The 16,439-nt window shown below is 35.8% G+C and overlaps 1 pseudogene; it reads right to left on the bottom strand.

The window, feature by feature from the left end:
• Positions 1-8,270: 8,270 nt before the first annotated feature.
• On the bottom strand, positions 8,271-8,370 carry LOC131831005 (U6 spliceosomal RNA; annotated as a pseudogene).
• Positions 8,371-16,439: the final 8,069 nt, after the last annotated feature.

Raw genomic sequence — 16,439 nt, 5'->3', positions numbered from 1 at the left:
TACGACTGTATGAAGGAAGAAACATCTGTAATTCATTGGCAAAAGGAGGATGCTCACATACGCCCCTGCATTTTGTTTTATGTTTTCAGTACTGTTATCTCAGCCATTACTGCATGTTACCTTTAAGCAAGAAAAATTTCTGATGTGACCCCAACCCCTTTAATAAAGTAATGAAATGAACTTCAGTAAAAGAGTTAATAACAGTATTTTTAAAAGTGCCTAGATGCCATCTCCTTACCTTGTGGTTTTCAGAATTCTGCAGTGGCTGTTTGGCAAAAGTTCAAAGCTGCTGCAGGGACCCAATTTGAGCTGCACTGTGGCTCATGGAAGTCTGAGATCAATGGACTGGCGACCTGTCAGCCTTCTGAAATAATGTGGTCATGCTGTGTGCGTCTCGTTGCACTTTGGGGTTATGGTTCATTTAACTTTATGGAATTAAATAGGCTTCCATGGAAAGTAGCATTTTCACCTATATGTTAGAAGCAGATAAAACAAAACTAATTTTGAAGTAAAAACACAGCTTACATGTAAATTCCCCATGCTATAGTTATAGAAGTGCTATTAGTACTATAAGACAAAAGATATGAGAAGTAATAGGCAATTATTATTTTAAAAGGAAGTAGACATCCAAAAGAGGAAGATAAGAAGGTTAAAGAAAACAGTAGAATCAACAATGATACTGACAAAGCTAAGAAAGAAGGAAAATAAGCTCATAAAGATTTTAAAATTATTTTTAAACTATAGAATGTACAGTGTTGATGTCCCTCTTATGGTTTATAAGTTGAGACAAAAACTAAAGCATTGTGTTTGATTTTCTCCACGTGGCCCTGTTCACACTAGTCAGACAACTCGGCTCCCTTTTTTTGTGTACACAGTTTTTTAAGCTTAAAGATTGCTCTCACGAAAATACCACCGCAGTGGTGGTTGAGTATCTATGTGATATGATACTGTTTAGTTATTTCATACGTAATATACATACAGTGCAACAATCTGACAAAACATTGTTTAATCATTTTACTTTATTTGTGTAAAAAAATTTTGCCATGTTGCATACAAAAGACACTCTACAGTACTGGGCACTTGGAGTATAAAACCAAGCACAGCATGACAAGTAAGGAAGCCGGTTCTGTACTTAGAATGTAGAGAATTAGAAGCAGATATGGAGTGCTATCAAAGATAAATAAAGGCAGACACTAGTTAAAGGGCAAAGACAGATTTTTTTTTAAAAGATTTTATTTATTTATTTGACAGAGAGAAATCACAAGTAGACGGAGAGGCAGGCAGAGAGAGAGAGAGAGGGAAGCAGGCTCCCTGCCGAGCAGAGAGCCGGATGCGGGACTGGATCCCAGGACCCTGAGATCATGACCTGAGCCGAAGGCAGCAGCTTAACCCACTGAGCCACCCAGGCACCCGCAAAGACAGATTTTAATCAGTAGTAACTCTTGCAGTAGGGAAAAGAGTCCAGCATGAGTTGCACTCAACTTTGATTTCTACATGGGTGATAAGGTGTTATTTATTTATTTATTTATTTAGTTAACAAATAATGTATTATTTGCCCTGGGGTACAGGTCTATGAATCGTCAGGCTTACACATTTCATAGCACTCACCATAGCACATGTCCTCACCAATGTCCGTAAGGGTGATGGGTTGTTTTAAAGGGAGAATGAGGCTGTAGGGAAGGGAGCCAGCAAGGGTTCACTGGAATTTTCCAGGGAATTGAAAAGAAAATCACAAAGAGTGGAGAGAAAGGATTTGCTCCATGTGATATCAATCTGAGTTTACTAACTGACACTTATCAAAGTTAAGCTCCTAATCTCCCAAAGACACTGGGAGACAGGGGCCCTATCTTTTTCATGTGTTGAAAAAACAAACAGTGAATTCTTTTGGCTGTCATGAGTTTTCTTAGACAGGTACTTCAAGGAGGCTAGAGTCATCCTAGGGATGCAGCTTTGAGCTGTTGGAGACTGTATTAGTGTTTATTTAAGTCTTTATGGTTGAAGCATAGTTAGATAGAGGACTCAGAGGAACCTGATAGAGTATGGTCAAGGAAGAATCCTTGTCAGTGCTAAAGAGAAATGTGCCTGGGAGCTCTCTCAAGACTTGACATCTGAAACTCTTGAAGGAGTAATAAGAGTAGTCCCAGAAGACACAATGGGGAAATTAATGGAGCCAAATATAGTGAGGATATGTGGCGTGTGTGGTGGCAGGAGATGAGGTTGAAAGGTATTCAGGAGTGACGTACCAGGCTATTGAGTTTGGATTTTATTCCATAGTCTGGTGCTTCCCAAAGTGTGGGATGATCATTTGTTGGTACAAGGATGCAGCACTAAATTATAATTAAATCACCACACAATAAAAAAAATAATTTTCTTTTCATTTACCTTTTAATCCCTCTAATTAAAATCTTAGGGTGATACCAATCTGTGTGTTAAATGGTTTTTGCTAATCAGTTCTTATAAAAAAGAAGAAGTAGATTTCTGCCAAAATTCAATGACATTTTAAAATTTTCATTCAATTTTCAAAAATATATTTCTTTTTTAGTGTCTGGTGGTTTTAGTAACTTTTAGTAACTAGTAGTTTTTGATGGAAAATGTGATTTCCTTTTAAATACATTTAAGTTGAAAGAATACTGGTTATTTATTTATTTTAAAGATTTAATTAATTTATCTGAGAGATAGAGCATTAGCACGGAGAGGGCCAGAAGGATAGGGAGAGGGTGAGAGAGAATCTTAAGCCGACTCTGTGCTGAGCATGGAGCCTTCCAAAGGGCTGGGTGAGCTGAAACCAAGAGTCAGATTCTTAATCAGTTGAGCCACCCTGGTACTCTAAGAATGTTGAGTCTGTTTAAAGACAGATATGAAACAGCACCAGTAGGAAGAATCAAGATGGCTCCCTTGCTTTTGGGTTACTCAAAGAGGGGAGTGGTGGTGGTATTAACAGAAATAGGGGTTGCAGGAAAAAAGCCAGAGCAAAGCAAAGAAAAATAAAAACTGAGACTAAGTGCCTTGTCTATTATTACTGAATGTCCAACAAAGTTTATTTAGACCTCTTGTCTTCCAATATCCTATTACTTTAAAGACATAGCCAACACACCTTCACATTGTCTACTACACAGCCAATAAAAGCAAGCCATAAAAACAGCCATATTTGTAAAAGCCTACCTTCTCACTGTTTTGCTTCACCTAAAATATGCTCAGATTACTTTTTCTTCTGACAGGCATTAACTCTAGGTTATATCTTTGGTTCCTGCTGTACTTTGGTCTTGGCCTTAACATCAAGATTTTCTTTGGTCTTTATTTTACCGCTTTCACCTCTGAGCACCTCTGTAATACTATGTCTAGCCAAGCTCTGGACCCTTGTGTCTTTTTTTTTTTTTTTTTTTAAAGATTTTATTTATTTGACAGAGAGAGATCACAAGTAGGCACAGAGGCAGGCAGAGAGAGAAGGAAGCAGGCTCCCCGCTGAGCAGGGAGCCCGATGCGGGACTCGATCCCAGAACCCTGAGATCATGACCCGAGCCAAAGGCAGCGGCTTCACCCACTGAGCCACCCAGGCACCCTGGACCCTTGTGTCTTAAGTGTTGGCATCAACACACCTCCAGGAAAAGGTTGTCTTACGTATGTACCATCTCCCTCATAGGATTATCCCTCCCTCTTGCATGGGGGCTTACAATTGGGACTTTGTGATATATGTATCATGCATTAAGGTATCCAAGGTCTAGAATGTTAAAGTTTTCTTCATTTTTGGATATCCAGCAGCCATTTTCCTTTTTTGGATATTTTAGGGCAAAATCTGTCTTTTGGAGCAAGACCTCAAACTTTTTGTTTCTTCCTTTAGAAATGGATTTCTTTCCCTTTTGAATTTCTCTTTGAGGCATGCCTCTGAAGCTATTTTCTTTATCTTCTGAGATGTTTTGTTTTATCCTATCAAAAATATATAGTATGTACTGGGTACATAGCACACATTCCTGATGGCTTGTCCTTGCTGAATGCCCATGTTGAAGGCAATCTGCCTTTTAATCAATAGACCCTTTCAAATTGAGTCTTAGGGTAGAGTTAAGTCTTTAAGTGAGAAATTAGCACCATCATATTTTCAATTCATCAGATATTACTTGTAATCAAATAAAGTACTTCATGGTTTCTCATGACATTTCAGCATTTTGAGAAATTTTATTACATTTGAAGGTATAGTAATGCATGAACATTTTTAAAAAGTATAGTCTTAAAATTTCCTTTGAAGCTTATGGGTGTAATTAAACCCAATAGTAGGTACTCCTTTCTCCTGATAATCTATTTTTCAATTGTGGACTTCCTTTTATTGATTTTTACATAGGTACTGAAGAATTAAAGGTCTGCAAATGGATTAGACTTATAAAAACATAAATACGTACTTCCTATAACATATATTTTAAAAATTTGTCTTGGAATATTTTATGTTAACTTTAACACTTCCAGTTTTCAAAACAAATGAGTCATTTCCTCTGTCTGGGGCATGACTGTGAGTGGTAAAAATCTGGGTAAATGTGTTAAGGTCTCAGACATTTGTTAGAATACAGGATCCAAGTTTAGTTTCAAATTTCTTTTTTAAAAAAAATATTTTATTTATTTATTTGCCAGAGAGAGAAAGTGAGAACAAAGCAGGGGGAGCAGGAAGCAGAGGGAGAAGCAAGCTCCCCGCTGAGCAGGGAGCCCTTTGCAGGACTTGATCCCAGGACCCCAGGAACATGACCTGAGCCAAAGGCAGATACTTAACTGACTAAGCCACCCAAACATCCCTATTTTTTAAAAAATATATTTTAGTTTTGTATTTCATCTTGACTTTGGAATCAGGTGACAGTGTTATTCAGATAAAGCAATGAAGGAATGACTGATTTAGTAAGTAAAAATCTAATTCTTTCTCAGGTAATATCTCTAGTAGAAACAGGTGATATCCCAAGCCTTGTGTTTCTGAAATTCTTTTCTATAGTGTTGTAAGGAGACTGAATTCTTACTAAGGCATATCCTCTTTGCTTATCTTTGGTCAGTTTTGGACCATTGGATAAGAATTTAGGTCAAAGAGTGATGTCATGGCTGTAATGAGTGGGATGGTAAAGAAAACGTATATGTTTATTCTAATCTTTAATACAACATTCTAGCAGAATAAATGTGGACTTCAACTGTCTTACTTAATAGCTATCAAGACCTTGAGAAAGTTATTCAGTCTCTTTCAATCTCAGGATTCTCATCTGAAAAAAGAGGAATTGTAATATCTTCTTTACTTATTTATCATGAAGATTCAATTTAAAAGTTTATTGAATGTGGTAATATTTGTAAAATGCCTCAGATGTCACCCTGCATAAAGTTGGGCTTTTTTTTTTTTTTTCATCCCAAGTTCCATATTTCACCCCCCTTTCCTTCCTTGGAAGAGAGAGAAAATGTTTTTCTTCTTAATGTCATCCATTTATTTATGGATGATGATAATGTGTTAAAATCTAAGCTGAGTGATAGGTAGTAATAGAAAATGATGGATAATGGCAAATACTAAACAGATTATGAACTGGGTAAAATATCAGACCCCATTAGGTAAGATTGTCTTCTGCATTCACATGTATTACATATGTGATAAGACAGATTTTTTTAACTGCTTCAACTGCTTTGGAAACTCTCAGTAAGTTCTCAGATGAGGTCAATTTTTGCAGGTATGGTATTGGCCTTACTAAGTGTTCATGAAACATGTGTGCTCCTATACAATGGAGGAGAGGACAGAATTAAGAGATAGGAGGGATGAGAATAGGAACAAAGTAGAGGCAAGAGGAGATGGAATAAAGGTCTCTTATGAGTAACATTACTTTTCTTATGAACTACTGAAGTTACTATACTCACAGAATGCTTTTGTGATTAAGTTTTTGTAGATACCAGAAAAGTAAAAAAGTTGACCCTAATAAGATAATAATAACTGTTACAGGGAGAATTTGGAGCATCAAATTCAAACTAATAGTTTGGATGAGGCATTTGGGTCTCTGTGTGAGAATCTCTGGTGACATTTGCTTTATACATGATCACATGACATTTTAGTAATCAATACATGAGTTATTGTGGTTTATGTTACTGTATGTAGACACTCTATGATGTAATATCCTCACTCAAGTTATTTTGAAATAGAAATATGAAGTTCTTAATTTTTTTTAGAAAATACATTTTCCATATATAAAGTAAAATTCTCTAATAGAGTTCTAACTCCAAGTTATACTATCAGTGAAATTATATTCTCCCTGACAACAAGCAGAGCTAGTAATGGACTTCCCACCCTTGTTTCTAGATACTAACATTTTAATAATGTTTATTCTTTGCTGTACTCATGAAAAGTACTTAAAAGTACTTAAAAAATATTTTTTAAGACTTACATAAATACCTGTAAAGAAAGAGATACTCACATGACCAACAAGGCTATGAAATGGAAAGAAAAAAATACTAGAATGAGAAAAAGCTATTGCAAAGGGTGACTTTTAGAAGAAAGAAAGGAACAATTGACTTTCAGTGCCATAGTCGACTGTAATTTATTTGTTTAGGTATAGGTCATTAAAAATATTTAATTTACATATTAAACCATTAAGGGGTTTAAGAAAAGGCTGAGAATGATAGTTGGGAGACAAGTTTTTAAGTAGAACACACTAAGGAACCTGCAAATTTGGAAAGAAATAAATTACTCTTAAAAGTGAAATAACCCTTGGTAGCATTGGGAATAATTATATGAGAAATAAAAGTAATAAATGCTCACAGGATATCAAGAAATGTATTTTTTCTTTTTAAGCCTTGAGAGGAATTCATTGAAGGGGATATTAGATGATGACAGCATATTGGTTGGGGTTGTGACTGGAAACCAAATTCAGCTCAAATGATTCAGATAAAGAGAAATTGATGCAATAGTTCTTAACTGTGGCTATACATTGGAAACACTTGGGGAGCTCTAAAAAATACTGATGCCTGTATCCTGCCCTTAGAGGTTCTGTTTTAGTTGGTCTGGTTTGTGGCCTGACCATTGGAATTTTTCAGAGCTTCCCAAAGCTGATTTTAAGATGCAGCCTGAGTTGATAGACAACTGCATTAATGAAAGGACTACTTTCGAAGTGTGGGCAGTGTAAGAAATAGAGGATGGTAAGATACGGATACTAGAAACGGGAAATATTACACTTAGGGCCCAGGAAAAAGGAAACAATAGTGAGACACAGTGTGAACTGGACAAGTGAGAAAGGCATCATTTTACCAGGGCTGCAGCTACTTTCAGGCACAGTGCTAGAGCAGAATGTATATATACACACATATCTTTCTTTTTCCTGCTGTAGGTAAGCCTATACAGAAAGAGATTTATTTTAAGAGATCAGTTCATAGGAGTATGGAGCCCAGTAGGTCCAAATTCTGCAGGATGGGTCTGTGGGCTGGAGACCCAGAAAAAGCCTCTGTTGGATTTTAAGTCTGAAGGCTGTCCACTGGCAGAACTACATTTTATTTGGGGGAGGACAGTATTTTGTTATTTTCAGGCCTTCAACTGATTGACATGGAGAACAATCTGTTTTACTTAATGTCCACCAATTTAAATGTTAATCTCACCTAAAAATCATCTGGGGTGCTGGGTGGCTCAGTTGATTAAGCATCTGCCTTTGACTCAAGTCCTAATGTCAGAGTCCTAGAATTAAGTCCTGCACATCAGGCTCCCTGTTCAGTGGAGAGTCTGCTTCTCCCTCTCCCTTTGCCCCTATTCCCTCCTCTCGTGTGCATGCTCTCTCTCTTTCAACTAAATAAAAAATATCTTTTAAAAAAATTAAAAATAATCTCACATAAATATCCAGAATAATGTTTAATCACATATCTGGGCACTGTGGCCCAGCCAAGTTGACAAAATTAACCATCACATGGGGAGGGATTGGAGAAGTAGTTCAACTTCTTTCCTCTCTCCTTCCTTTTGGCCAAAGAGCCTCAAAGAGAGAAGAATGGATAATGAATGTGAAGGAGAAAATGGGAAATGTCCTGCATAAACCATCTACTCATTTATCATAGCTTTAAACCTTATTCTGGAAATGCCTTGTTTATTGTTAAAATTCCAGTTTGGTTAGATGGAGCTATATTATGACATATTTGAGTTTAGTTTTTAGAAAGGTATACTAGTGTTCTAGTCATTTCTAAAATGATACTCTTATGAAATTTTCGGAGATGGTTTCTTTTTAGACTAGAATAACATAAGGAGACTCCTGGCACAAGCATAAAGGTGCGCGCGTGTGTGTATGTGTGTTAAATAAAATATGGAATGTTTCACAAATTTGCATGTCATTCTTGCCCAAGGGCCTTACTAATCTATCATTATAATCTTAGTATATGTGGTGCTAAAGTGAGCACATAAATGTGATTTTTATTAACCAATAAGAACAGTACTGAAATTCATTCTCAGTTTAAAAAGAGATGCTGTCTTATTAGATTTTATATTAGGTGGTATCAGTATTTGTTTTGAGATTTGATTGTTTTTCAGATTTAAAAAAAGTTTTATTTATATTATGTATTTTGAAAAACCAGAAGGAAAAGAGGTATGGGTATAAAATATGAAGATGTAAAGGGTATTTGCTGTACAATCTAGATGGTGATTATAATAATTTATATAAGAAATGATAAATGTCTGAGTAAGCAGCCATAGAAATGGAAAAGATAGCTTTAAGTCCTGTGATGTTTAGTCTCGCAACCTCACCTGTTTCTTGCTTGTGTGGTATAACATACTACATAAATAAATGGAGAAATAGTATGTTGATATTGATTTATGTGGAGCACACTGAAGTAGAGATACTTGTGGGCAAAGGAAACACATTTTTTGAAACTTGGAAAAGTGCTATGCGGTTGATGTGTATTGGCTGAGCAATCATTGTATATTGGGAGAAATAATGGCAATAGAGAGGCTGTTTTAGAAAAGAGGAGTGTACAAAGGAGAACAAGCATGGCTGGTGCTCTGGGAACCACTAAATTTAAGAGATACGTAGAGAATTAAACAAGGAATACTCAAAGAGGTGAGAGAAAAAACTAGAAGAGAGTCAAGAAACCCAAACAATGAAAGGATCTCAAAGATGAGGTAGTATAAAGTGATTAGGAAAACAATGTTAACTTTAGTGAGAATAGTTTCAATAGGTGGGATAGAAGCAGGAGGCTGAAGAAAGAATGTGAAATGAGGGACTGAAGATAGTGAAGGCTGATAATTGTTTTGAGAAACTTGGCTGTAAGAAAAAGGAGAAAGAAATGGAGCAGCAGCTAGAGATGGTGAATGGAATTTTCTTTCTCCTCCTACACGTTCCTTCCTTTTTCTCTTTCTTTCTTTCTTTCTTTCTTTCTTTCTTTCTTTCTCATTCCCATTTTCCTTCCTTCCATTTTCTCTTCTCTTTTTCTTTTAGTGAGACAGAAGTGTTAGGATAATGGTTTACAGTCAAAGTTTCAATTGTGGACTTAAGATTCTTGAGCTTGACTAGACCCATGGTATGTCTTTGGAATTACAATGTGGAAGTTGAATGGAGGCAAAGGTTTTGGAAAGAAAAGATCAGTTAAGTAGCTCAGACGTAGGGTAAGATGTTGGATAGTTAAGGATGAAGGCTATAGGTCAGATGACAATGTTCTCATTAATTGCTGGGGAAATCTAAAGATGAGAAGATGAGAGCAGCAGGTTCAGATAAATGGATGTAAAGCTAGATAGCATGAGCTTAAAAGAGGCTTCTTGAATGAAAATAAATGTGCAATAAACAGGAAGTGACAGTAGGAAGCCAAGAGGATGCCATCTCTGCCTCCAGGGTTGAGATATTCATGTTGATTTACGGGAGAATGTGCAGCCTATGCTAGAAAAGTCGACATGAGAAGAACTGACTTTCCATCAAAGTTAGTTTCTGCTAAAAAAGAGCATACAGGGCATGCCCTGTGAGAGGTTAAGGATTTAAAGATGTAGAGAAATTGGATTTTATTGGTTGTTTTTGAGAATGGAGGACTCCAAAGATCCCTGACAGCAGAAGTGGAAGCATTTGGAGGAAAAGGAGCAGAGGGAAGATGGAACACTAGGACTAATGAGTTTGATCTGTAGTGTCTAAGGTGGTTAGTGACTTAAGAAGTTGTGGGTTAACCAGAAGTGACATAGATAGGATGCCATGTAATTAGTGGAAATTTGGTCTTAAAAATTTTTGATAGTGGCACAGACCCAAGTTTTCAGAAATCTGATTTCACAGATATTCTCTTCCCTACTGGCACTGGCTGAAGCATCCTGCCAGGAAACCATGGAGACCATTAAGGTCTCCTGTTGCTTCTTATCCTCTAGCATGTGCAAGATAGGTCCAGGCTTCAGGAAGAATGAATAGTTATTATAGTTAGTGGCAGTCAGTATAGTAAAGGTGACTAAATGTGGTGATTCCATTTTGCCCACTTCTCCCTCAGTGCAACCTATAGGAATCTGAGAGATGCCTGTGAGAAACCTGTGGTTGATCAATAGGATTGTTGAGGAATGCTTATTTCCATCTCTTTCTCCACAGGAGTTCGTTGAAATTCCCCAGTAGCCTCATAACACAGAGTTAGTCCCTTTCAGTTCTAAGAGGGAAGAAGTAGGGATTTTCCAGAAGGAAAGAAGAATCCCCTGTTACAGTCCCACTATTGTTCATAATCATAAGAAAAAGAGACAAAATTCTTAGGTCAGAGTGTAAATTTTCATACCGTATAACTAGAACTTCACAGGGCATGTGTGTTTATACTTCAAATGCTGTCGCCTCAGAAACTACATCTGGGGGTTTGTATTACTTATTGTAGGTAAGATAAGGTAAGAAATCATTCTTACCTAACAGATTGTGGTTCTTTTTTAAAAATTATGTGGACTTATCATTTTTTTTCAGATATGACTCAGATGGTACTTACTTCTTCTTCTTGCTTTTTACTTCTTGTTCTTTCTTGATTTCTAAGTTGGGACTGTGAGAGCAAATACTTTGGTTAATACAGGCAATATTTCCAGGCAAGGAAAGTCACTCCTATCAAAAGCCATTTCATAGAATCCACAAGGGAAACATACTCCTATTGTATTTGAGATGATATTTTGGATCTCTGGAGTCTATTGAGGGTTTGCTACTTTTAGGAAGTCTTGGGCATTGGTTTATGCTTAATTTCAGTCAATTTCAACACTAATCAGCTTCCCATCCCCGCTCTTCAGTCCAGTGGCAGGCAGCTGTGCACATGTTTCTGAATCAGCTTGCACACAGTTTGCAGGAACCAGAGTGACAATAAGAACCCTGTCCTCCTACTGTCAGGGGCCTGTGCTCTGATAGCTGATTGCTGCCTCTGATAATGGAGATGCAAACACAGAGGTGGGTTGCTATTGTTGCTACACCTCTGTCTATCCTTGGAAGCTCCTTGCCTTTTCCGCTGAAGTGACTTCTACGAGATTTAAAGGGCTGGCACATTTCCCCCCCACACTTAATTTTCCCCCCTTTTTTCTATTTTCAGGCCAGACATTAAATACTAGGGTATTCGAAATCAATCATATTTATGGGGGAAATTAGAAAGTCATCACACAAGCCCTAGGAAAGGTGCAGACTCAGAAAAGACCTTGTAAGATCATAAGTTCACATGTCATACTGATCCTTGGCATAGAGACAGCCTGTAACAGTCAAAACAGAACTAAACACCCCAGCAAACCATGGGGGAGGGGGAGAATATAATTTTCATGATTATCACATATTAAATTCAAATGTGTAACTTTCAAATTAAAATCACAAGTCATACAAATAAATCGGAAAGTATGTACCATTCAAAGAAAGATAACAAACCAATAGAAATTTTCTCTGAGAAAGACCTGATGGCATATCTACTGGAAAAAAAAAAAAAAGCCTCATAATAACTTTCTTAAAAATGCTCAGAGAACTAAAGGAATATATGGAAAAATCAAGAAAATGATGTATGAGCAAAATGGAACTATAAATAAAAGATATAAAGCCTAGGAAGAAACAAAAAAGAAATTCTGGATCTGAAAAGTTTAACAACAGAAATGAAAAATTTGCTAGAGAGATTCAAGGATAGATTTGAGGAGGCAAAAAAATGAATCCATGAACTTAAAGATAAAACAATTAAGTTATGGAATCTGAGGAACAGAAAAAAAAAGTTGAGGAAAAATGAACAGAGCCTAAGGGACCTGTGAGACACTAGCAAGTCAATCAGCATATATGCATCATAGGAGTCCAGAGGAGAAACAGAGAAAGTGGTGGAGAGAATATTTGATGAAATAACCAAAAATTTCCCAAATTTGATGAAAGATATGAATATAACATCCAGGAAGCTTAACAAACTCAAAGTAGCATGAACTCAAAGATATTTACACTGAGACATGTTATAATCAAACTGTCAAAAGACAAAAAAATCTTGAAAGCAGTGAGAGAGAAACAATGCATCACATACAAAAGATCATCAATAAGATAATGTATGGATTTCCCATTAAAAAAACTCTGAAAGCCAGGAGGCAGTGCATTTAAAGTATTATGATATATGTTATAAGATATTTATGTTATGAGATATATGTTATAAGATATTTAAAGTGTTAAAAGGAAAAAAATATCAGTCAGGAATCCTATTTCAGATAAAACTGTCCTTCAAAAGTGAGGGGAAAATGAAGACATTATACGATAAACCAAAACCAAAGGAGTTCATTACTAGACTTGGGCTACAAGAAGTGCTAAAAGGTGTCCTACAGTCAGAAATGAAACTACACTAGATGGCAACTCAATGCCATATGGAGAAATAAAGGTCATACTAAAGACAGATGCCTAAGCAATTATAAAAGCTAGTATTATCATAGTTATATGGGAAAAACACACTCCTTCTGTGTCTCCTTTACTCTCATACTACTTCCACACTCACAACCCTTCTGACACTAGATATGTGGGGTTTTTTGCACATTAAGCAATTCTCTACATCAGCTGGATGTTCTATGATTTCACTCAATTCTGATATTACCTACCTACAGATAGCATCAGGTCCCACAGATTAAGCACTCAATTTCACAAGATTGCCCTTCTCCACACTACAGATAACTATCACAAGTCCCTGCTCTTCTGATTGATTGACTATAAATTGGGCTTCCCATAACTGGGTTCAGTAATTTGTTAGAATGACTCACAGAATTCAGGGAAACACTTATGTTTACTAGATTATTATAAAAGGATATAATAAAGAATACATCCAGATGAAAGAAATGCATATTGGCAGGATTTTAGAGAAGGGACTCAGAGCTTCCATGCCCTTGCTGGGTACAACACCTTCCTAGTACCTTCATGTACTCAACAATACTACTCAACAACAACAATACATTCTTTTCAATTACATATGGTACATTTTCCAGGATAAATCATATACTTGTTGAATGTCACATTCAAGTCACAGTGCATTTAAAAAGATGAATATCATGCAAAGTATCTTTTCCAACCACAATAGAATGAAGTTAGAAACTAATAAAAGAAAGAAAACTGAAAAAAATTCACATATTTATGGAAATTAAGCAATACATTGTTCAGCAACAAATGAATCAAAGAAAAAAATCATTAGGGAAATTAGAAAATACTTAGAGTAAAATGAGAATCATATTTATGGGGGGAAATTAGAAAGCACAATATACCAAGACCTATAGGACACAGTAAAAGCAGTGCTAAAGGGGAAACTATAACTATAAATACTTATATATAAAAAAGAAAGATTTCAAATCAACAATCTATCTTTACAATTTAAAGAGCTAGAAAAAGAAGAACAAGCTAAATCTAAAGCTAAAGGAAAGAAGGAAAAAGTAAAGATTAGAAAAGTAGAACCTTTACTTAACATCATATAAAAATTAACAGGAAATGTATCAACGACCTAAATATAAGACCTGAAACTACAAAACTCTTAGAAGAAAACATAGGGCAAAAGATTCAGGACATTGAATTTGGCAATGATTTTTGTCTATGACACCAAAGGAAGAAAACATAGACTAATAGGATTTTATGAAAATTAAAAATATCTGTGCATCAAGAAAACACTAACAATGGAATAAAAATGCAACCCCTGGAATGGGAGAAAATATTTGCAAATCATATATCTGTAAATGATTAGTATCTAGAATATATAGAGAATTTCTAAAACTTAACAATATCAAAAACATACAACCTGATTCAAAAATGTGCAAAGGATTTGAGTAGACATTTCCTCAAAGAAGATGTATAAGTGGCCAATGAACATGTAAAAAGATGTTCAGCATCACTAATCATTAGGGAACTGCAAGTCAAAACTACAATGAGATACAAGCTCATATCCATTAGAATGGCTATCATTAAAAAAAAAGTGAAGCAGAAAAACCACAATTGTTGGCCAAGATAAGGAGAATTTGGAACTCCTGTGCACTGTTGATGGGAATATAAAATGGTGTCACCACTGTGGAAAATAGTATGGTAGTTTCTCAAAAATAAAACAATTATTACATGATTCAGCAATTCCACTTCTGGATATATATCTGAAAGAACTGAAAGCAGAGTCTTAAGAGATATTTGGACAATTATATTCATAGAGTATTATTCATAATAGCTAAAATGTAGAACCAATGCAAGAGTCCTTTGATAGATGAAGGAATAAGCAAAATGTGACATATATATACAATAGAATATTATTCAGTCTTTAAAAGGAAGGAAATTCTGGCATATGCTCTAATGTAGATGAACCTCAGAAACACTATCTTGAATGACATAAGCCAGTCACAGAAAGACAAATACTTTATGATTCTACTTATGTGAGTTACTTAGAGTAGTCAAAATCATAGAGAAAGAAAGTAGAAAGATGCTTATTGGGGGTAGGGTAGGGAGAAATGAGAAGTTATTTTTTAATGGGTGTAGAGTAGGCAAGCCTGGAGTAAGGGATAGCCTTAATCTAGTGAACTTAATAAAAACATATGTATGACACAACAAAGTTCTGGCTAAATCTTACCTTTTATAATATGACCTTAGTTTGTTCCTATAAACTAAATTTCATACTACAGAAATTCTATAAGATATGCATAGATCTCTATTGCTTAAGATACATCTACATTGATACCTCTATATTGATGTCTGCATTTATATTTACATCTGTATTTAAAATATATATTTACATGTAACAATATTTTTTTTTTAAAGATTTTATTTATTTATCAGAGAGAGAGAGAAGGGGAGAGAGTGAGCACAGGCAGACAGAATGGCAGGCAGAGGCAGAGGGAGAAGCAGGCTCCCTGCTGAGCAAGGAGCCCGATGTGGGACTCGATCCCAGGACGCTGGGATCATGACCTGAGCCGAAGGCAGCTGCTTAACCAACTGAGCCACCCAGGCGTCCCTACATGTTACAATCTATTAAAAAAAATTCTAGGCAATATATTTTCCAAAAGGAATGGGGACTCCTATAAAAAGAAAAGAATAAAAAAAAGAACGAGTCCTTCAAGAAGCAGGTGTTATAAACATTATCAATGTCATACAAGTTAAATAAGATGGAAATTGAAAACTGATTGTAGATATGATTGTTACAAGATCATTGGTGGGCTAAAGAAGATGACTTTTAGAGGGTTGGTGACAGAAGCCAAACTCACCAGATTGAGGAATGAATGAACCTAAGGAAGTCACTTCCAAGAAAATTAAAGGTAAAGATAAAGAAGGAAGGAAATAGACAATCATTTATATGGTGTGTAGGAGGAAGGATTTTCTTTTTTACCTTTTTCTGAATACCCAAAGACTGAAAGCATGTTTGTAGAGGATGGAAAGGAGACTCTGGAAAGAGGGATATTGAAAATAGAGATGATGAGGATAAGTTGCTAGTCAAACATCTCAAAGGAGATAAGAAGAACTAGATTTAGAAAACAGATTCGTCTGCCAGGGATAAAGAGCATTTTTTCCTGCAAGATAGGTTACAAGACCAAGAGAAGGGATGTCATTACTGGAACGTTAAAGGTATGAAGGGGGAAGCTTGAAGGAGTTCATATTTGAAGGCCTGTCATCTGTGACATAGATAGCAGAGGTATTTCTGAAAGATGCAAGTCATGATCCTGAGACAATGCTAGAGTTTTGAGACAGCCCTTAGAAAACGTGAAATGGAGTTTACCAGAAACAAGACATGAAATGAAAGGATTGATGACAAAAATAATTGCATATCTAAGTTATAATCTTTTGTCAAAAACTAATTGGAAAATGCTAGCACTTCAGCTACACTACCAAAACTCATTGGATCTGGAATGTGAAAAATTATTTTTAGTAGCAAATACAATAAAAATTTTATTGAAGTCATGTTGATATTTCTATGAACAACTCTGTTGGATATGTGAAAAACTCACATCATATATGCTTGCCATTAAAAAAAATCAGAAATGAGAAAAACGAGAACAAAGATGATGTTGAAAAAATCCGAACTTCCTGAGAAATAGTTAACTG

This window comes from Mustela lutreola, chromosome 4 (assembly GCF_030435805.1).
Source record: "Mustela lutreola isolate mMusLut2 chromosome 4, mMusLut2.pri, whole genome shotgun sequence".
NCBI lineage: Eukaryota > Metazoa > Chordata > Mammalia > Carnivora > Mustelidae > Mustela > Mustela lutreola.
Note: the sequence above shows the minus strand (reverse complement) of the source record. Positions and strands in the feature narration are given on the sequence as shown.